This window comes from Haematobia irritans, chromosome 5, assembly GCF_050003625.1.
Source record: "Haematobia irritans isolate KBUSLIRL chromosome 5, ASM5000362v1, whole genome shotgun sequence".
NCBI lineage: Eukaryota > Metazoa > Arthropoda > Insecta > Diptera > Muscidae > Haematobia > Haematobia irritans.
The window spans coordinates 84064794-84089605 of NC_134401.1; the positions used below are offsets into that span (position 1 = coordinate 84064794).

General features: G+C 36.1%; 1 long non-coding RNA gene across 1 annotated transcript; it reads right to left on the bottom strand.

Moving 5' to 3' along the window:
• Positions 1 to 23841: 23841 nt before the first annotated feature.
• Positions 23842 to 24467, bottom strand: LOC142238990 (uncharacterized). The gene is made up of 2 exons (XR_012722887.1): positions 24134 to 24467; positions 23842 to 24081 (listed from the first exon to the last, which is right to left on the bottom strand). It is a non-coding gene; the product is annotated as an uncharacterized LOC142238990 (long non-coding RNA).
• Positions 24468 to 24812: the final 345 nt, after the last annotated feature.

Consider the following 24812-nt stretch of genomic DNA (forward strand, 5'->3'; position numbering starts at 1 on the left):
GTGCTCTTGAAACATATTTGAGGTGATCATATTCCTTCTCTGGGGGTGTAGCACCGGTTTTCGACAAATTGCGCTTCTTTTCTAACCGATCATCATTATTTGGCACAAAGTAATCTAATTCACCACACCCAGAGAAGGAATATGATCACCTCAAACATGTTTTAAGAGCAAAATGTTATTTTTGGGTGGGGACCATGTAACATGGTTTTCGCAACCATGTTATTTTCTCGGAAATCATGTATCTGATTTCGGCAAGCAGGTTATATTTAACGAGAAAATAACATTTTAGTGACAAACATGTTACATGGTCACCATACAAAAATAACATTTTACTCTTGAAACATGTTTGAGGTGATCATATTCCTTCTCTGCGTGCACCCTTCAGTGTACAAAAATCGGTTCAGATTTAGATATAACTCCCATATGTATGTGTCGCCCAACCAAACCTCCAAAATATCGTCCAAATTGGTTCAGATTTAGATATAGCTCTCTGATATACCATATAGTCGTATGTATCGTCCGATTTTCCCAAATTTGTCCACAATACTCAAATTTAATATTTAAATTTATTAGCCGACCTTATTCAGACATACATATACGATACACAGACGAAAAAGACTGTTTTTCATATGTTTGGGTGCAAAAATTATATGTTTGAAACTAAAATTTTTAGCACATTAGTTGTAATGACAAGCATATAATGTTCATAAACTAGCATAACATGTTGCGAAATATATGTTAATATATTTGGGACATAACATTTATAAAATATGTTCATTTAGAAATTACCTATAAATATATATGTGGTTAGAAAGAGAGATCGTGAGAGTATGCTGCAAGTGACTATATGTTACAGAAGCGATTTTTTGGTGTAGCACTTACATTGCCCGATTTTCACAAATATGGCTCACATTAATTGAGCGATTTCCTCTTTTTTTGATAATCGACTCAGCTTTAGTGACATACTACCTCTGGAGGTGTAAAATCAAGTGTAGCCTCTGTTTGTACATATGTGTGTATCACAACATTTGCAAGATTATTACTCCCATCAATGTTTGCAAATATTGGAATACGGATTATCTTCCAAACATATTTAATAATACTCCATAAATGCACTACTGATATCTGCACTATAATTATAAAAAATTGTCTTGCTGTGTAGAAATATACAAATAAATAAATAAATGCTTATGTTTACTAATTCAGTAGGGTTGGTTTATTTATGATATTGTCAGCCTCTCCCAATTTTATAGTTTACTCACTTGTTTAATAATGCATCAGAAGTGTGAAATGTTCCATAAAATAAAAAAGTGTCATCCGGTGGACTAATGTACTCACTGAAAATGATTTTTTGTAACTGCACGCAGAGAAGGAATATGATCACCTCAACCATGTTTCGAGGGAAAAATATTATTTTTGGACGGTGACCCTGGAACATTTTTGTTGCAAAAATGTTGTTTTCTCGGCAAACATATACATGATTGCCGAAGGCAGACATATGCTTTTTGAGAAAATAACATGTTACATGTTCTCCGTCCAAAAACAACATTTTGCTCTCGAAACATAGTTGAGGTGATCATATTCCTTCTCTGGGTGTGTATAATTTTTAATCATTCTATGTCCCAAACACGTTATACTAGTTTATGAACATTATATGCATTCACTTAAAAATAATGTGGTAAAAATTTGAGTTCCAAACATATAATTTTTGCACCTAAACATATGAAAAACAGTCCTTTTCGTCCGTGTGGACTTAATTTTAGTGGTATACTCGGTGTTATCGGCGAATGTCTTTCGTTTAAACGGTTCACATAAAGGAATACCGTCAACATTTAATTGGACTACAAATATGTCACGTCAAATGAAAACAACATTTGTGCAAGTGTATATTCTTCTGCTTGGCTTATCCTTTCGAAGGATATTAAGTGAAACCCTAACTCACACCTTTCACTGGTTTCCTAGAAGAAACAAAAAAGAAAACGGAAATAATTCATTTTATGGGTTTGGTGCATAATGGTTAACTAAAGTTTGAGTTGCATTAACGTCGTTATGGCCACAAAGAACATCAGGAAAAACTTCCATTTCCGTCACACCCAAATGGAGTGGTAAATAGTGAAATTGCAAACATAATCAAACATCAGTTTTGAAGGCAATTTAACTTTTCAATTTTTTTCCCAGAATATGCAATTAAATTAATGTATCGTCATTGATGGTGAACGATGGATTTACAGATCTCCCTAGCAGAATGTGCATAAACAAAACTAACTTCCACGAACGAAAGCCCAAGTTTTCGAAATTAAAAAAATCAGACTGGGTTTACGTTTGCAACGGGTCTATCCACATTTAACTTCCGTGCATCTGTTCATCAATCATTCAAAAAAACTAAACCCTGAAAGAACCAATTTTAGTTCATAGAAATTATTATATTTTAGTTGAAAATTCTCTAATATGAGTTATTTAAATGGACTAACAAGGAGTGAAATTATACACAAATCTCTTCTTTATATAAATAAAAATGATGTGTATGTTTGTCCAATTAATTTTTTAATTGAAATGTCTTCAACCACGAAAATGATAGTATCAATTACAGTTTTAATTGAGCATCAAAAAAATACTTGATTAAAAATTAACTGATTTTATTAGCAAATTTCAATTAATTTCTTAATAGATAGAATTAAATTTTTAATTGATGTTGATTGCAAAATTCAATTGATGTTTTAATTAAAAACGCAACTATTTGTGTTCACTATACTATATTTCAACCACTTTCTATAACTATTTTTAATCCTTTTTAGTTTGATTTAAAAATTTATAATTTCAAAAAAATTGTAATTAAGAATTTAAAAAATATATCCATAATTTTTTAACTGTGTTATTATTCCGAGTTTGATTAAAAAGTTAATTGTATCATTTAATTTTTTAATTGAAAATTTAAAAATTTCAATCATTGACTTAATTGACTAAATGATTCTAATTTGATTAAAAGATTAATAGTATCAATTAATTATACCCTAAACCACATAGTGGTCAGGGTATAATAAATTTGATTGGCCAAAAAATGTGCTACCAGAAATATTGATTTTAGACCCCACAAAATATATACCGATCGACCCAGAATCACCTCCTGAGTCGATCTAGCGCTTGGTGTCCGTCCGTCCGTCCGTCCGTCTGTCCATGTATTTGTTGTTCACAGGATTCCGGTCGCAATTATTAACCGATTTTGATGCAATTTGGTACAGGGAGTTTTTTTGGCACAGGGACGAACGCTGTTGAATTTGGAAGAAATCTTGTCAAATTTAGATATAGCTCCCATATATATGTATCGCCCGATTTCGACAAATGGGGTCACGTTGCGCGTGTTTTCGTCAGATCGTCACCAAATTTGGCAAAAGGTAATCTTTTCCATCGCCCTTCAAGTCTGCAAAATTTCATCCAAATCGGTTCAGATTTAGATATAGCTCTCATATATATGTATCGCCCGATTTTCCCAAATTTGGCCACAAAACCTTTATTTATCAACCGATTTTACTCAAAGTAGGCTAAATATAATCTTCTATAGCACTAACTATATATGCAAAAAATCATCGAAATCGGTTCAGATTTAGCTATAGCTCCCATATATATGTACCGCCCGATTTTTCTAAATTTGGCCATAAAGCCCTTATTTATCAACCGATCTTACCCAAATTTGGCTAAATGTAGTCCTCTATAGCACTAACTATATGTGCAAAAAATCATCGAAATCGGTTCAGATTTAGATATAGCTCCCTTATATATGTATAGCCCGATTTTCCCAAATTTGGCCATAGAACCCTTATTTATTAACCGACCTTACTAAAAGTTGGCTAGATCCAGTCCTCTATAGTACTAACTATATGTGCAAAATTTCATCGAAATCGGTTCAGATGTAGATATAACTCCCATATATGTATCACCCGATTTTGAAAAATTCGCCCTTAATAATCTTATGTTTGACCATACAGGCCTCATTTCTTAACTGATTTTACTCAAATCTTGCACAAGGTAACCTTTTGTGGTATTTATCAAACCCGCAAAATATTATGCAAATTGGTTCAGATTTAGATATAGCTTCCATATATATATGCATCGCTCGATTTTCCCAAATTTGGCCATAGTACTCTTATTTATTAACCAATGTTACTCAAATTTCAAATTTTGATGTACTAGCCGATCATACTTATACGTACTTGTAGCTCTTACATAATAATATTGCTCGATTTTTACAAACTTGTATTTATTACCCACATTAATTTAACGATTGTCTATTTTTTAATAATGGGCTCAATATTAGTGGCATACTAACTCCGCAGGCGCAATATCAACACAGCCAGTGTTGCTAGAAGTAGGGGAAATTCCCTATATGTAGGATTTTTCTAATTTTTAGCGTCTTGTAAGGACCTAGCTAGGACTACAATGTAGGGACATTTTCACTCAACACAATTTGTAATAATTTTTACATTTTGGTGGCTCTAGAGGAGGAAATTAGAAGCCGGCAAGGCTTGATCTTTAACAATGTGTGGTAAACTTTATTCCAATAGAAAATTTTGTCAACATTTTATTTCTATAGAACATTTTGTCAAAATTGTATTTCTATAGAAATTTTTTTCAAAATATTATTTCTATAAAAAATTTTCTCAAAATGTTCTTTCTGTGGAATTTTTCCTCAAAATTTTATTTCTATAGAATTTATTGTCAAAATTTTATTTATATAGAAAAATTTCTCACAAAAATTTGTTTATAGAAACTTTTTCCAATATTTTATTTTTATAGAGATTGAACAAAAAAGATTACTAATTTGGGTAGAATTCTACCAACTGTGGCAACCGTGGTGGTAATACAAATTTATATTCCAAATTTTCTATAGGAAAATTGTTTGGGAATGTATGGGAAAGTAGGGAACTTTTTTGTCCGTGTAGGGTAAATCGAACATTTTCCCTGGTAACATTGACTATGAGCTATAGTCAGATTGACACAAAGCACCCATAGACATGTACCCCTTAATTTTCTTAAATATGCAACTGCGGTTTATCTCCCAGACCTATATGTTACCCCACAAATGCTTATGATTACTAATTCTGTAATGGTGGTTTAGGCTATGATATAGTCGGCCCCGCCCGACTTTCTACTTTACTTACTTGTTTTAAATTGTTAAAGAAAATTTCGAAGTTTTGGAAAATTGGAGTTCAAAATGTCTTTAGTACCACACGAAGTTCATGATGGGAACATTATACATACTGAATTACGGTTCAAAAATTAAGTTATTAAAAATTACATAAATATTGTGTTATCTGTCGGACTACACAGAAATACTCCTCCACAAAAGGTTACCTTGTGCAAGATTTGAGTAAAATCAGTTAAGAAATGAGGCCTGTATGGTCAAACATAAGGTTATTAGGGGCGAATTTTTCAAAATCGGGTGATACATATATGGGAGTTATATCTACATCTGAACCGATTTCGATGAAATTTTGGACATATAGTTAGTACTATAGAGGACTGGATCTAGCCAACTTTTAGTAAGGTCGGTTAATAAATAAGGGTTCTATGGCCAAATTTGGGAAAATCGGGCTATACATATATAAGGGAGCTATATCTAAATCTGAACCGATTTCGATGATTTTTTGCACATATAGTTAATGCTATAGAGGACTACATTTAGCCAAATTTGGGTAAGATCGGTTGATAAATAAGGGCTTTATGGCCAAATTTAGAAAAATCGGGCGGTACATATATATGGGAGCTATAGCTAAATCTGAACCGATTTCGATGATTTTTTGCACATATAGTTAGTGCTATAGAAGATTATATTTAGCCAACTTTGAGTAAAATCGGTTGATAAATAAAGGTTTTGTGACCAAATTTGGGAAAATCGGGCGATACATATATATGAGAGCTATATCTAAATCTGAACCGATTTGGATGAAATTTTGCAGACTTGAAGGGCGATGGAAAAGATTACCTTTTGCCAAATTTGGTGACGATCCGTCTGAAAACACGCGCAACGTGACCCCATTTGTCGAAATCGGGCGATACATATATATGGGAGCTATATCTAAATTTGATAAGATTTCTTCCAAATTCAATAGCGTTCGTCCTTGTACCCAAAAAACTCCCTGTACCAAATTTCATCAAAATCGGTTAATAATTGCGACCGGAATCCTGTGAACAACAAATACATGGACAGACGGACGGACGGAGGAGCGCTAGATCGACTCTGAGTCGATCGGTATATATTTTGTGTTGATTGTGTAAAATCAATATTTCTGGTAGGCACATTTTTTGGCCGATCAAACTTATTATACCCTGACCACTATGTGGTTTAGGGTATAAAAAAAATAATTACATTGAAATACGCGTGACTCAGCAGGTGATTCTGAGTTGATCGGTATATATTTCATGGGGTCTAAATCAATATTTTTGGTAGGCAAATTTTTTTCAAATCAAAGGTAATATACCCTGATCACCGTGTGGTTTAGGGCACTGTTGCCACAATTCTACCAAAAATGGTAGAGTGGTAGAATTCTTGCCATTTTGGTGTAATTTTCAAAATATTCTCCTCTGACGAAGATATACTTTAATTACTCCTCTATTACCTTAAAGGTTAGATTAAATTTCAGGCTCACCTATTCAGTCCATTATGATAATATTATTATTACATTTATTTTTTATGAATTTCAATTTCAGCAATATTTATGTATATTAAAAAGGGGATTTTTGCGGCTACAAAGGCAGCCTTTTATTTCGGAAATGCTTTATAAAGATGCTTCTGAATTTTGTAAATATTTAAATAATATATTCAAAGATCTTAATTAAAATTTTATGTTATTCTTTTCGTCCTTTGATACACATACAGACTACCGAAGTCCATACTATTTGAAGTCAAAGACAAAAATTCTAAATCATTTAAATGTTATATGAAAATAAAATAGTTTTTTGGAAGAGAAATATTTGTTTTTTATGCCGACCACAAAACCAAGACCAAAAACTTAAAATTTAATTTTTTTTTATAAAATATTGCTAAATTTTTTATACCCTCCACCATAGGATGGAGGTATATTAACTTTGTCATTCCGTTTGTAACACATCGAAATATTGCTCTAAGACCCCATAAAGTGTATATATTCTGGGTCGTGGTGAAATTCTGAGTCGATCTGAGCATGTCCGCCCGTCTGTTGAAATCACGCTAACTTCCTAACGAAACAAGCTATCGACTTGAAACTTGGTACAAGTAGTTGTTATTGATGTAGGTCGGATGGTATTGCAAATAGGCCATATCGGTCCACTTTTAGTATAGCCCCCATATAAACGGATCCCCAAATTTAGCTTGCGGGGACTCTAAGAGAAGCAAATTTCATCCATCATTGCCCTCCGGAGCCCATGGAAGAGCAAAATTCATCCGATTCGGTTGAAATTTGGTACGTGATGTTAGTATATGGTATCCAAAAACCATGCAGGAATTGGTTCATATTAGTCCATAATTATATATAGCCCCTATATAAACCGATCCCCAGATTTGACCTTCGGTGCCTTTTGGTTCTCCAAAATTCATCCGATCTGGTTGAAATTTGGTACGTGGTAGCAGTATATGCTATTTAACAACCATGCCAAAAGTGGTCCATATCAGTCCATAATCATATATAGCCCCCATATAAACCAATCCCGAGATTTGGTTTTGGAGCTTCTTGGAGGAGCAAATTTCGTCCGAGTCAGTTGAAATTTGGTACATTGTGCTAGTATATGGCCGTTAACAACTATGCCTAACTAGGTCCATATCGGTCTATAGTTATATATAGTCCTGAGATAAATCGATCCCCAATCACACTAAAATTGGTCCATATTAAGTTCATAATTATATATAGCCCCATATAAGCGACCCCCATATTTTAATTCTGGGTCTCTACGTACCGTGCAAAAGTCCATATCGATTCGTAATTATTTGTACACTTACCTATACATACCTTTTTTGTCTAGTATACACCACGTATGGACTAACTCACAATTTAGAAAACGATGTTAAGAAGTTTTAAGATACCACAACCCAAGTAATTCGATTGTGGATGACAGTCTCTTGTAGAAGTTTCTTCGCAATCCATGGTGGAGGGTACATAAGCTTCGGCCTGGCCGAACTTACGGCCGTATATACTTGTTTAATTTAATATATATGTTACCACGTATGGACTTACTTATAATTTAGAAGACGGTGTTAGGACGTTTTAAGATACCTTGCCATCGGCAAGTGTTACCGCATCCCAAGTAATTCGATTGTGGATGGAAGTGTTTAGAAGAAGTATCTACGCAATCCATGGTGGAGGGTACATAAGCTTCGGCCTGGCCGAACTTACGGCCGTATATACTTGTTCACTTTCACACCCTCAAAATGAAATTGCCTCTGTAACATATACTCCCAAACATATTCTACTTCAAGCATATGTTGATGTATGCAAGCTCCTACATGAAAAATATGTCTCTCAAGCAGAGTACCATTCTCAATTAATTTTCTCGCTGTGTTACGTTGATGTCTATCGTTATCTATCCCCATCGCCATCTTTATCTCTCTTACACTACGTGACGTTTCTAAACACATATATGTTTTAATGAAAGTTCCAAATTAATATATGTTTGCATATTATATTTATATTTAAGAAAATGTGATGTACCAAACGTAATAACATATAAGTCACAAACATGTTATATTAGTTTATGAACATCATATGCTTGCACTTAAAAATAATGTGCTAAAAATTTGAGTGTCAAACATATAATTTTTACACCGAAATATATGAAAACAGTCATTCTTTCTCAGAAGGAAAGATTGGATCAAGAAATTTACAAAATATTGAAGTGAGTGAGACGTTCTTATATTGGGGAAATTTTAACTAATATGTAATAATGTCCATGAGCTAAAATATGTTAAACTTTAGTGTCCTCTCTTTTATGAGTGTAACAAAAGTTGCGGATATTTGCATAAAATGGGAATGCCGAGCAAATTCAATTAGGCTTACCAGTAAATTTGTACATTACCACAACAATGTTACTCATAAACTGCAGTAGTTCCATAGCTAAGCTAGAGGCTCGTAATCTACATTTGAAGCCTTAAAGTTTTTTCATAGGAGAGTGTGACTCCTCCCAAAATTCCTAGACGAAAACAATTTTGTGGGTTTCGCGAATTCAGCATAAAACGATTAGAAGCACTTAAATACATAAGTGCTCCTACCTCATAGTGGTAGAGAAAGCAAACATGAAACTTCACCCAATATGGCCACATTTATTTGTAAATTGAAGTATAGACTTCACTCTAAAAGGATATGTGGTGTTACATGTACATACACCACGTATGTATTGATAATGTTGCTAAAGGAGTGACAATGGTGCTGTAAAGTTCATCCGTTGGTTATCCAGAACATGGTCCTAAAAACTTGACGTTAACATGAAATAAGTTCATGTAGATAAGTTTTAATTAGTCTTCGTCATTACTGCCAACATGAATTAAGACCTTCATGGGTTAATGGGATTTCTCTTAGTACCTAAAAGTATGCAAAAGTAAATAGTACACGATAGTTATCAATTCACAATGTGCATTCATTTTGATTTCATTGAATAGGAGACCGGCACCGATGTACACAATCGATATGTTCTAATTGAAACCTGGAAAAAGCTTAAAGGTAAGTAAATGGGAAACGATATTTGTCTAAAATTTCGTTTGGGAGGAACGAATTATTTTTTTGCGTGTAGCATATGCAGAAAAAAGCTGAAAAACGAATAAATTAAAACATTTTTGCCGCATACAATTTTTTTTGCTCGGCAAACATATACATTGTTGCCGAAATCATGTACATAAACATGTTCCATGTTCACCGCATAAACATAACATTTTGTTCTTGAAACATGTTTGGGGTGATCATATTCTTTCTCTGGGTTTGCGGTTAGGTCCTGTACATTTAAGATGTGTATAACCTATAACCAACACATTATACAACGCTCGAGAACATTACTAATATATAATTTCTCATTAAAACATTTCATTTTCAATGCAACTGCACGCACAGAAAAACCATGTTTGGACATGGTTGCCGCATCCATTTAATGCTTAGCTAGAGCATGTAATTGCCGCGAAAACCATGTATTTTGTCTTTGTAAAAATAGTTTTCGAGCGGAGAAAAATTTATGGTGGCAATAAGAATTTGAATGGTTCTCAAATACCGCAAACATGTTCTATCATTTAAATGATAGAATTTGAGACCATTAAATGGCCGGGAAAATCATGTATCTGACCATTCAATTTTTTTTTACTTTTTTACAGGGAAAAAAGTATTTTTATAGGTTAAGTATAGACATGTCTAGAACCATTACATGGCCATAAAGACCATTTACATTTTTTTCGTGACCATTTAATTTTTTAACTTGTTTGCAGCGAACAGAATTTTATAAAAACATTGAGCAGATACACACGATTTTCATTTTGCGCGTCAGTCGTGTGTTGATTGTTTCTTGGAATGGACGGAGAATACTAATTTACTGTGTTTTGTGTTTATTTATTCAGAAGTGGCACGTGGTTTTATGTGAACACAAAAAAAGGAAAGTGTAATTGAAAAAATGTACCTGTTTTTTGTTCTGCATTTTGCTATATGGTATCATTTATTTTTATTTGCAGTTACATGATGTCTGCGTTTGTACATTTGATGGGCACGATGTAAATATGAAATAATTACTTATTGTTGAAATTGAAATAAAATAGAGTAAAGTAAAAATATATGATGTTTGCTTGAACGGCATTATAAATACAAATAAACAATGAATTAGTTTATAAATAAATAAAAACAAACAAATAAAGTTAATTTTGTGTTTTCTTTTCTCAAGTGGCGTCCTTTTTTCGACGATGAAAAAAGTTTTTTCATAAAGATGAAAACATTTTAGGTTGTGACCATGTTCTTTTAACTAGGAGAAAAACATTTTTAATGAATACCATAACATTTTAAATCGTGACCATTGTCTTTTCATTGAAACAAAATTCTTTTTATCAATATAATAACATTTTAGATGAGGACAATTACGTTTTTCTTAGAACCATGTTCACTGAGCCAACATGGTTGCAGGTTAAAATGTTACATGGTCGCCGCAAAAATAGCTCCTATCATATTATTTTGCTCTTCGAATATGATTGTGACAATCATGTTTCTTCTCTGCGTGTGCTACAATCCGTATCGGAATCAGAGATGGTCTGTATCAAACTTTTTTAGGTTTGCGACTGTCGCAAAGTTGCAAACGTCGTAATCGTCACATACGCGTCGTAAATGTAGAAAAAGTAACAAAAGTCGCAAACTGAAAATACTTTAGTCGCGTCGGCTAGGCAGCGAATTCGATGATATTCAAGACGATGGTAGGTGCGAAGAAGTTTCAATTCTTAGGAATGTTCACAATTTTCGGTTTTAGTCCCCACATTTTCCCTATTGCCTTTTGCACGAGTACAGGGTAACCGTGGATTTTCTCGTCCTTTCTTAGCTTTAAGTTCAGTCTCCTGTCCAATATAACTCCAAGGTATTTTACACACTCACTAACGGGAATTTCGATACCACCTAAGAAAATAGGCTTGACCATGAGAAAACGTTCATAAATTTCTGCAGAAACTCACAGCAAATGCTGTCAAACTAAATTAAAAAATGTTCAGGATTTCTTCTATTCAAAATTTGATTTTCTACAGTAGGTTTACGACTTTTGCGACATACGTATTATACCGTCGCAAACGTATGTTGCAAAAGTCACAGTTTGTGACAGGCCAACCCTGATCGGAATACTACCAATTTCAAAATGCCTAAAAGTATGCTCAAATAATTGAGACATGGTTGAATCTACTTAAAAACGACTTAATGATAATATAACTGCCTAAAGAGATGCACCAACACCATTACGAGTATGGTGTTGTCTTTTCTTGTGAAAAATGCCCCCGTTTTTGCATTTTGCCCGGAAAATGAGCTTTTTAGGTTCTTTTATAAAAAACAAGCAAAAGTGCGAAAAGGCTTCCAATTCTGTTGTGAAAATAGTGCCACGCATAGAGGCAAATTGCGGTTATTTTCAGCACTGCCGACAAACGAGAGTGCTGCGATTGTCCTGTTTGCTCCTTTGAATTCTGTTCTTCCCACTGAAATGATATCATCTTTTAGGTTGCTGGCAACATTTTAAAGATGCGCATTCTGTACAGACAAAATGAAGGCAAATCTCTTTTTTCAGAAAAGAATTCCATCCACAATCAGATATATTATACAGAGAGAGATGACTGAGAATTGGGCGAGAGAGAATGGTCTTGGGGTAAATCCTGCAAAGACAGAAATAGTCATGTACTGCAAAGACCGCAACACTCCCACGGTTAGGCCCATATCCTTAGGGGGTATTGAAATTCCCTTTGGTGAGTGTGCAAAATACCTTAGCGTTATTTTGGACAGGAAGTTGAACTTTAAGCTTAATATTGAAGAAAGGGTGAGGAAAGCAACGGTAGCTTTGTACTCGTGCAAAAAGGCAATTGGAAAAAGGTGGGGACTAAAACCGAAAAATGTGCATTGACTATGCACGGCAGTGGTTAGACCTAAAATGCTACACTGAAAAAAAGCATACTCGGTTCCAAAGATTTTGTCTTTACTTTAAAAAATTTGGTATTGATTCCGAGCCAAAGAAGCGGAGAATACAAGTAAGGATACTTTTAAGACGCAATTCTCTTTTAAATTTAGGTTTTGTGTACTTGCTTCTAGGAAGCAAATTTTAATTTTTCGCTTTCTCAGCTTTTTTTCTTCATATGCTATCAAAGACCTTTAAAAACGAGTTAACGGCAACTTTATTTTCCAAATTAAGACTCGACTTCCAGTAGAAATTATGCTATGTTTGAAGTAAAAAACTTCCTTAAAATAAAGTTTTAAAAAACATGTCCTATATTTGAACGATTTTTTGCTTTGTAGTTAAGATGCAAAAAGACAACAAATTTATAGACAATTTCATTAAATTTAAAGAATTTTTCTGAATTATTAAAGTCAAGTTGACCTTAGCCTACAAATTTTTTCTTTCATGTTAAGATACCCATTTTTAAGTCAAATCGCTTAATTATAAGGACAATACGACTTCATTGAAAAGTTTATCGACTTTTGGACAAGGAAAATAACTTTATTTTAGAGAAATGCGTCTTCTATGCTAAGCAAAATTTGTATTCGTTTTTTAAAGACATGAAATCTTTGACCTCACGACAATATTTTTTTTCAGTGTACATGGAGTTGTAGTCTGGTGGCCGGCACTTCAGCAATCGACAAGTTTAGATACAGTTCAGCGTATGGCGTGCTTGTGTATCTCAGGCGCATTCGGTAAGACAGGAACAGCTATCGCTGTGGTCGGAAAAATGGTACGGTCACAGTTCACATAATAATGTCCATGAGCTCAAAATAATGCCAGATGTGCCTAACGTAGCGGATTACACTCTGGCGAAACCACTTTTCGACAAAAAGTTTGAAACTCTAATTCCCAACAGTGAGGCGTGGTGCACACAGACCCCGGGGAGTAAGCGATATATAGCTTTCTACACTGATGGCTCTAAACTGGGTGGGCAAGTGGATTTCGGAGTATATTCTAAAGATCTGGAACTTCGAATAGCGAAAAGATTACCTAATCACGGTAGTGTTTTTCAGGCTGAAATATTAGCAATAAGAGAGGTGGCGAATTGACTAAGAAGTAATGTTCCAAAAAATGTTGGCATTAATATATACTCAGACAGTCAACTTGCAATGAAATCCTTGGACTCTGTGTTCTTTAACTCGAAAACTACCATCGACTGCCGCAAATCTCTCGAGATGCCTGAGCAGTACAATATTCACCTAATATGAGTGCCTGGCCATAGGAACATACCGGGGAACTGCGAAGCGGATGAGTTAGAAAGGCTAGGAACTACCTTGCATATTCCAGTGGAACTAGAATCTGTTGGTATGCCTCTGGCTACCTGCAAGCTCTTACTGCGTGAGAAGGCTGTCATGATGGCAAATGTTCGATGGGAGAATTGCAAGGGTTGTAACGACACCAAGCAAATATGGCCCATTTAAACTTAAACCACACACTAGATATGCTAGTGTTCTCTTGATTTACTGCTTCGCCTTCACCAAGGACCTGAAGTGTTTTATTGTTCAGACGTCTATGTCTGTGCTTTATATTATTATACAAATCAATAGTATAACATAAATTATTCAACCGTCGAACTGAACGGACGTGTTTTCTAATAGCGGAGTATTTCATCGTAATATGTACTTATTACGAATTTCACGTGTGGTGGAAATAATAAACCACCATGCAGCGAAATTCAAAGTCATCCACTGGGTTGCTAACTTCAGGGCCCAGTGGACGGGTAACGACTGAAGTTATAAATTTGGGCAGCGACCAAGAGTCAGGCCCAATTAGTCGACCTGTAGACGGGTCGACTGGCGGTGACACTTTGGCAAGTCGAACCTTTTCTAAGGTGACGACATCAAAAGGAGGCAATCCCTCTCGAAAGAGATTCAAGGAACGAAGAAATGCTTTGTTTATCCTAAAGAAATTAGGATCAGTCGACCCAAGCACGTTGTCGGCTAAGCAAAGCGATTCCTTCAAATGGGCTCAATGAATTCTTGAAGCTGGAAAAAGGGAACGATCACCGGATGAGCTGCCATCCTCTAAACGGGATCAAAGATCGTTTGCCTCAGTTGCAAAAGACAGCCTTGTGATGGCTATTATTAATAAAGGAGCATTGGACGGTATGATTCCAAGGCAAAAATGGGGGGAAATTGAGAACGCGATGTCTGGTGTCTACTCAGAGGTGCGAAAAAAGTTTCCCGGACCAAGTCCTCGACGGCAAGATGCTGGATGGTATCAAGGACGATATAGGTTGATAGCTTTTGCAGACCAGAGGTCTATGGATTGCTTTAAAGCTGCATTGATGCTAATTGGTGAAGTTTGGGAAGGAGCTGCTTTGGAGTTATTCGATAAAAATGACATACCGGCTAAACCTAGAGCACATGCATGGATACCGGCAAACCCTCCTGATCCTGAGTCAATACTAGAGAGACTAAAAGAATGTAACCCAGATCTTCCAACCGCCGATTGGAAGGTTGGTCGTTTGGATGAGGTGGATGGACCAAGACGACATGCGGTGTTTATATTAAACATAGAGTCGCTGCCACATCTAGCCCAGACCCAAGGACGCGTAAGTTATGGCTTTCATGATATCCATATGAAGGTATACAAAGGCGATCAGCCAAAGGATTCAGAAACTGACAAGCCTCCGGTAGAGTCAGCAGTGAAAAAATCTCCTAGCGAAGCCGAAGGAGTCATAAAACCTGCAGACTATGGCGAAAATCATATGCGGGAAGTTTCTACAGGCTCAAGCCTCACCAAAGCTGAACCGCGGATTGTTGCGAGAGTCACCGAGATCTGTGAAGAGGAAGCCCTTGATGACTCAATTGAAGCGGCTGATGTGACGGTGGTTGAAAATTTGGATGGTTCTACGGTTTCTCCAGATAAATCTTCACCATTGTAAGGCCGCTTGTGCTGCCTTAAAAGTTCTCCTGATGAAAGGAGACATAGATATAGTTCTTATTCAAGAACCATACATATATAAGAACAAGATCTGTGAATTAAGCACTCCGGGTTTCAAACTTTTGCATAATACCGGTAACGATATAAATCGAACATGTATAATTGCTAAAAACGAACTAAACTTGTTTCTGCTTCCTTCATTGAGCAATGCAGACACAGTCGTAGCCAGTCTAGAGATATCCACATGCAAATATTGGGTATCTTCGGTCTACATGGGACATGATAGGGAGATGCCACCCTGTGCCGTTAAGACCTTAGTTGAGGAGTCACTAAAAACAAAGACAAAACTCATTATGGGATGCGATGCAAATGCACATCATAGTATTTGGGGAAGTAGTGATACTAATGCAAGGGGAGAGTCGCTAATAGAGTTTATTTTGCGTACTAACCTGGTAGTTTGTAATAAGGGAGATGCACCAACCTACGTCACCAGGAACAGACAAGAGGTTTTGGACGTAACGTTGACCTCTCCGGAACTGAATGATAAGATATCTGAGTGGCAAGTTTTGAGGGAACATAGCTTCTCAGATCATCGCTACATCAGTTTCAGATTGGCTGTTCGTACTTCAAAGACCATATTTCCGCCAAATGTTAGGAAAGCTGATTGGAATAGGTATAGGGAATCGTTCAATTTGATGATACCGGAAATGCCGGAGACAAATATGAGCACTGTGCAAGATATCGAACACGCAGTGGAGCGGATTACGAAGGCCTTCAACATTTCACTGAAAGCTGCTTGCCCTAGAGGAAAGCCAAGGGGAAAAAATCGGCCGCCATGGTGGACTACGGAGTTAAGTAATATGAGGAAATCCTGCAGGAAGCTCTTTAACAAAGCAAAGTCCATAAGAGCTCCGGAGGATTGGGACACTTACAAGATGAATCTGAGCGAATATAAACGAGAACTGAGAAGGTCTCAACAAAACTCTTGGGATGATTACTGTAGCAGTATTGAGAATACGTCAGAGGCTTCCAGACTACGGAAGGTACTAGCATCCACTAACACCGCTCCAGGTTTCATTAAAACATCGGAGGGAAATTGGACAACGTCCAGTGAGGAGACGTTGGAGGTACTTCTGGACACACACTTCCCTGGAAATCAGACGGTTGAACCATGTTCCGGCGGTGTAACAGAGGCTCAGCGATCATTTCCTATCGAGGAAATTGTGTCGGAATCTAGAATAAAATGGGCTTTAAATAGCTTTGGACCATTCAAATCCCCCGGACCTGATGGAATTACTCCGGCGGAGTTACAGGCAGTGGCTGAAAGAATTATCCCCTGGTTGACGGTGATATATAAACAATGTGTAAACTTAGCATATATTCCAGAAAAGTGGAGGGAAACAAAAGTCGTCTTCATACCTAAAGCAGGAAAAGCCTCTCACTCGAGTGCGAAGGATTTTCGACCAATCAGCTTATCCTCATTCCTACTTAAGACCCTGGAGAGGATGATAGACATGTATCTTAGAACTAGCGTGGATTCAAGTTTGCTCTCGAAACGACAGCATGCATACTCGAAGGGCAGGTCTACTGAGACCGCATTGCATGAACTGGTCAGCTTTATTGAAAGCTCACTATCTGTCAAAGAATACACAATCGTGGCGTTTCTAGACATCGAAGGGGCGTTCAATAATGTCCATCCGAGCTCGATATTAAATGGACTGACAACTCTGAATGTTGATCCAGGTATACTTAGGCTGTTAGACGAACTTCTAATAAAGAGACGTATTTCAGCCACACTAGGGCAAGCAAACATACAAAGGTATGTGAACAGAGGCACTCCCCAAGGAGGAGTTCTATCACCTCTTCTTTGGAATGTTGCTATAAACAACCTTCTGGTTTCTCTAGAAAAGAAAGGATAAAAGTGGTGGCATACGCAGACGATGTGGCGCTAGCAGTCAGGGGAAAATTCCCATCCACAATCAGAGATATTATACAGAGAGCTCTCCGGATAACTGAGAAATGGGCGAAAGATAATGGTCTTGGTGTAAATCCAGCAAAGACAGAAATAGTCATGTACTGCAGAGATCGCAAAACTCCCACGGTTAGGCCCATTTCCTTAGGGGGTACTGAAATTCCCTTTGGTGAGTGTGCAAAATACCTTGGGGTTATTTTGGACAGGAAGCTGAATTTTAGGCTTAATATTGAAGAGAGGGCGAGAAAAGCCGCGGTAGCTTTGTACTCGTGCAAAAAGGCAATAGGGAAAAAGTGGGGACTAAGACCAAAAATTGTGCATTGGCTATACACGGCAGTGGTTAGACCTATAATGCTATATGGTGTTGTAGTCTGGTGTCCGGCACTTCAGAAACCGACTTGTTTAGATAAAGTTCAGCGTATGGCGAGCTTATGTATCTCAGGCGCATTTAGTAAGACAGGAACAGACTCCCTTAATGTCATGCTACATCTATTGCCTATAGACATTGTGGCCAAACAGTTAGCTGCTACAACGGCTGTGCGGTTGCGCGAGCTATCGCTGTGGTCGGAAAAAATGTACGGTCATAGTTCGGTCCTCAAAGTAATGCCAGATGTGCCTAACGTAGTGGATTACACCCTGGCAAAACCACTTTTCGACAAAAAGTTTGAAACTCTAATTCTCAACAGTGAGGTGTGGTGTACACAGACCCCGGGGAATAAAAGATATATAGATTTCTATACTGATGGCTCCAAATTGAATGGACAAGTGGGGTTCGGAGTATATTCTAAAGATCTGGAAATTCGAATAGCGAAAAGATTACCTAATCACTGTAGTGTTTTTCAGGCTGAAATATTGGCAATAAGAGAGGTGGTGAATTGGCTGAGAAGTAATGTTCCAAAAAATGTGGGCATTAATATATACTCAGACAGTCAACCTGCAATAAAATCCTTGGACTCTGTGTTCCTTAACTCAAAAACGGCCATAGACTGCCGCAAATCTCTCAACGAGATGGCTGAGCAGTACAATATTCACCTAATATGGGTGCTTGGCCATAGGAACATACCGGGGAACTGTGAAGCAGATGTGTTAGCAAGGCTAGGAACTACCTTACATATTCCAGGGGAACTAGAATCTGTTGGTATGCCTCTGGCCACCTGCAAGCTCTTACTGCGTGAGAAGGCTGTTATGATGGCCAATATTCGATGGGAAAATTGCAAGGGTTGTAACGACACCAAGCAAATATGGCCCCATTTAAACTTAAACCGCACACTAGATATGCTAGTGTTCTCAAGGCGTCAGATAGCACTCCTAATATCTGCTATAACGGGTCGCTGCCTGATAGGCGAATTTGCAAAAACTATAGGTGCGAAGTATAATGACTATTGTATAAGCTGTCATGACGTGGAGGAAAAGGAATCAATTAAACACCTCTTGTGTGAGTGTCCTGCTTTTTGTGTAAGGCGTAAGCGAATTTTAGGAGCATATAGCTTTAGATTACTGGCTGACCTGGAAAACGTTAACTTAAGCAATTTGTTAATGTTTTTGGAGCAATCTGGTTGGTTCCACAATAGTAAGTAATAGAGAAGGTTCAGTGGTTAAGACTAGAAGTGCCCATATGTAATAGGTACTTTTAGTTAAATGTGGTATCACAATGGACTGAATAGTCTAAGTGAGCCTGAAATTTAATCGGGCTGCCACTTTAACCTAACCTAACCTAACCTAGTGTTCTCAAGACGTCAGATATCAATCCTGATATCTGCTATAACGGGTCACTACCTGATAGGCGATTTTGCAAAAACTATTGGCGCGAAGTACAATGACTACTGTATGAGCTGTATTGATGCGGAGGAAAAAGAATCAATTAACTACCTCTTGTGTGAGTGTCCTGCATTTTGTAAAATGCGTAAGCGAATTTTAGAGGAATATAGGTTTAGATTACCGGCGGACCTGGAAAATGTTGACTAATGTTTTTGGAACAATCTGGTTGGGTCAACAGAAGAAAATAATCGACAGGTTCGGCGGTTAAAACTAGAAGTGCCCATATGTAATAGTTACTTTTAGTTAATGTGGTATCACAATGGACTGAATAATTTAAGTGAGCCTGAAACTTAATCGGGCTGCCACTTTGACCTAACCTAACCTTGTCATTGAGCTTAACTTAGAATCGGGCGGCACTTAGTGATAAGAGAGGAGTTCACCACCGTGGTATCACAATGGACTAATTTACAATTTAGTGGACGATGTTAAGAAGTTTCGGCAGGTATTACCACAACCCCAGAAATTCGATTGTTGATAACAGTCTTTAGTAGAAGTTTCTACTCAATCCATGGTGGAGGGTACATTAGATTTGGCCTGTCCGAACTTACGACCGTATGTACTTGTTTTAATTGAAATGTCTTCAATCACGAAAATGATAGTATCAATCACCCATTTTGATTGAAAACCAACACAATTTTCAATTAAAAACTTTGTCACAAATCAATTAATTGTGTGAGTGAATCAATCAAAAAAATTATTGGTTTTTGACATAAAATTCAATCAATGTTTTAATTGAACTAAAATTTAAACTAATCTCGCAGCAAAAAACAAACAACTATTTGATTGATTCAATTAAATAATTAATTGATATTGGCAATAAATTTCAATCAATCAATTAATGTATTGCGCACCCAAAATCTTATTTAGTTTTGTTTGAAATAAAAGTAAATATGCGATTGTTATAAAAAATATTCTATATTTTATTTTTGTAAATTACGCTATCAACAAAAGAATTTGTGTCTTGTTATTTGTGTATTTTGTTCTAACATAACTTACACATACAATTATAATAATAATTATAACTTATTTTGTTCAATTAAAAGTTAATTTTGTTAAACATTACCTGCATAGAATTCCAAGTTGAATTCTTAGTTTCAGATTGCAGATTTATAATCTTCTTTTGCCGTTGTAGTCTTTTAGCATAAAAATGTGTGTTAAGGGGCTCGCTTTAATTTAATTTTAGTAGCAATTCCTTTCCAATATATCCACACATTGAAATCGTCTAAGCAACGTAATAATTGGTATTATATTGATGATACTTTACAAATTCTGGAATGGAAAATGCACATTTTAATTATACACATTATTGCGATTTTCCATAGGTTCAAACTAAAAAAAACAGGTACAACAAAAATGCAATTTAATGCCAACGCAACTTCGCAACTTGAAGGTGAATCTTCCAAAGACCCATAACGCTGTTAGTTTTAAGAAAACTAGGAATGAAACAATTTTCTTAAATACCCACCACCATGAACCAAATATTAGACTTTCCTTTGAAATTTCAGGAGGGCTTGAGGATACTTCCCGAAGATAAATTTAAAGATTTCACCTATGAGGACTATATCAGATTCTGGATTTATAAGAACCATTTTTGTTTGAGTTTTAGAGGAATCATTAACATAAGTGTGCAAGAAAATTATAAAATAACGTCTTGATTTGAAATCTTAAATCTGTAGAAGTAAAATCTGGAAATTTTACATTGAGTTTCAACCAATTTTCATGATCAGTGCGCCTTCTATATGGAGGCATTACCAAATGGACCGATAAAAACTTAATCCGATACACGTTTTTGTGAGCCTAAAATACCATAATATTTACAATTTCAGGCAAATCAGATAAAAACTACGGTTTCTAGAAACCCAAGGAGTTAAATCGGGAGATCGTTTTTATGGGGGCTATACTAAAATATGGACCGATACTCACCGTTTTCGGCACACCTCTTTATGACCCGAAAATACCTCTAGATTTCCAATTTCAGACAAATTAGATAAAAACTACGGTTTCTATAAGCCCAAGACCCCAAATCGGGAGGTCGTTTAATAGGGGGACCATACCAAAACATGGACCGATACTCACAATTTTTGGCACACGTATTTGTGGTCTTACAATACCTCTAGATTTCCAATTTCAGGTAAATTGAATAAAAACTGCGGTTTCTATAAGCCCAAGAAGTAAAATCGGGAGATTGGTCTATATGGGGGCTATACCAAAACATGGACCTATACTCACCATTTTTGGCACACCTCTTTATAGTCCTAAAATACCTCTAGATTCCCCATTTCAGACAAATTGGATAAAAACTACGGTTTCTATAAGCCCAAGACCCCAAATCGGGAGGTCGTTTTATATGGGGACCATACCAAAACATGGACCGATACTCACAATTTTTGGCACACCTATTTTTGGTCCTACAATACCTCTAGATTTCCAATTTCAGCTAAATTGAATAAAAACTGCGGTTTCTATAAGCCCAAGAAGTAAAATCGGAAGATCGGTCTATATGGGGGCTATACCAAAACATGGACCGATACTCACCATTTTTGTCACACCTCTTTATGGTCATAAAATACCTCTAGATTTCAAATTTCAGGCAAATTGGATAAAAACTACGATTTCTATAAGCCCAAGACCCCAAATCGGGAGGTCGGTTTATATGGGGACTATATCAAAACCTGGACCGATATAGCCCATCTTCGAACTTGACCTGCCTGCAGACAAAAGACGAGTTTGTGCTAAATTTCAGCACGATTGCTTCATTAGTGAATACTGTAGCGTGATTACAACAGACAGACGGACATCGTTATATCGTCTTAGAATTTCTCCCTGATCAATAATATATATATATATTTCGATGTGTTTGTAACACATGACAAACTTATTATACCCCCGTCACCATTCTATGGTGGTGGGTATAAAAATATTGTATGCATACCTATGCATAAATAAAATTTTCTACACATGAGATTATATGAATATATATTTTTTTTAAGTTGAATTTTTTTTCGAATTGATTATCAAATTAATGGAATAAATTAACATTTTAATCGGAAACGTAACAAACATCAATCATTTTTAAATTGGTTTTTATTCGAATTTGATTAAATATGTAATTGAATCAATTAACATATTAATTGAATCCGTTTCCAATTTCCAAAAATTCGGTGATACTTTTTTGGGAACCCCTTTTATGTATGTTATGCATGCAGCAGAATATGAGCAAGGATTGAAACTTGAGCATGATTTAAATCGCAGCAATAAAGTCAATTTAGGTTAGGTTAACAGGTTGGCTGATAAGTCCCCGGTCTGACACATAGATGGCGTCGCTAGTATTAAATGCATATTATTTTTATATAGCACCAACCTTCAAATGATTCGTGTCAAAATTTGACGTCCGTAAGTCAATCAGTTTGTGAAATAGTGCGTCTTTTGTGAAGCAACGTTTGTTATTGTGAAAAAAAGAAAAAAAAGGAATTTCGTGTTTTGATAAAATACTGTTTTCTGAAGGGAAAAAATGCGGTGGAAGCAAAAACTTGGCTTGATAATGAGTTTCCGGAACTGCCCCAGGGAAATCAAGAATAATTGATTGGTATGCAAAACTCAAGCGTGGTGAAATGAACACGGAGGACGGTGAACGCAGTGGACGCCCGAAAGAGGTGGTTACCGACGAAAACATCAAAAAAATCCACAAAATGATTTTGAATGACCGTAAAATGAAGTTGATCGAGATAGCAGAGGTCTTAAAGATATCAAAGGAACGGGTTGGTCATATCATTCATCAATATTTGGATATGCGGAAGCTCTGTGCAAAATGGGTGCCGCGCGAGCTCACATTTGACCAAAAACAACAACGTGTTGATGATTTTGAGCGGTGTTTGCAGCTGTTAACTCGTAATACACCCGATTCCGTCGATATGTGACAATGGATGAAACATGGCTCCATCACTACACTCCTGAGTGCAATCGACAGTCGGCTGAGTGGACAGCGACCGGTGAACCGTCTCCGAAGCGTGGAAAGACTCAAAAGTCCGAGAGGATCAAGTGTAGTAAACTTTGGGTTGAGTGAATTACACGAATTTATTCTGATAATTGGTTGATAGTTTTGCTGCAAGATGAGGAATGTGGTAATTCCGAAACAGCTGTACATCCAACCATCTTGCAGTCTATAGGGCTTTGTCCAAATAAATTTGACAAGCATACTTTTCCTCTGTTGGTTACACTTGTAGTTTAGTCAATGCATGGTTTTAAGCTGAAATCAAAAACAACAATAATGATTTGTAAATTTTACTACTGGCACTAGAGACATTCGTAATAATGTTTAGTTAAAATTTTCTAAAAATTATGTAAATTTTCTAATATTAACCAAAATTTTTCATCCTGGTGGGTTCACTGTTTTTTTTATCTTCAGTGGCTTAAAAAACCTTGTATAATTGCCGGCCCTAATGGGAAACATAGAGATATTATATCTTATTTTATATACGCACATGTAGCCATATACATTTTATTGCAATAAAATCAATAATTTATTTAGGATATAATTCACGAAAAAAAATCCAACAGTAGGCATCTTGAATTCAATGTATTTTCAATTGAATTGTCTAATTATTCGTTTCCTCGTCTTGATATTCACCATTAGCATCATCCCACAATGGAAAAAATTTCTTTTGACGTTCCTTACTGCTCTGATCTTCTTTGGAGTCTTCAAATAGTGACCTTGCTAAACGCAATGGGGAGGTAATCTGAAAATGACATCTTTTTAAAGCAAATTTTTATCTTCCATTATTTATTTACCTTATGAGTCATCATCTCATGATTTGTCAAAGGCCCAGAATTACACAAAACCAAAAGAATAAAATTCACAAAGAATATTATAACAATTTTCAAATTCATTTTTTTTTCAAAATTTTTGAATTGGACTAAAGTGATGTTTACTCAAAGAGATCTTCAACCAGACTGGCTGAGCTTCTCGTTCAACGGCATCAGTGCGTAGTGTTAATCAAAATACATTGGCGAGCAAATGTGAGTGACAACCACCAATATTTGTAGTGGAATAGACTTACATATAAACGTATTTCTTCGAGCAGAACTCAAGATAAGAACTGCATTATCGGCCAACAACTGTGGGGCGATAATGTAGTAAACTAAACTGTAAAGTCTAGAAATGTCAATTCTCGATGAGATAAGAAAGAGCGTTTAAAATTAACCAGACCACATAACAATAATACGTGTCTTGAATTAATAATTTGTTTACTATTAATACAATGATGGAATTGCATTTACCTAATAAATGAAATTATATCTTCAAGTAAGCAACGGGGTATACGTAATTTAATACAAACAAAAAGTGTAACACACCTGAGGAGTATCGGAAAAACTCAAAATTTAAAGTACACTAAAAATAAGTTTGATCCTTCCCAGTAGGATTTTGGTATAGATTTCAAGCCAAAGATGCAGCTTCGAAAAAGTGTCA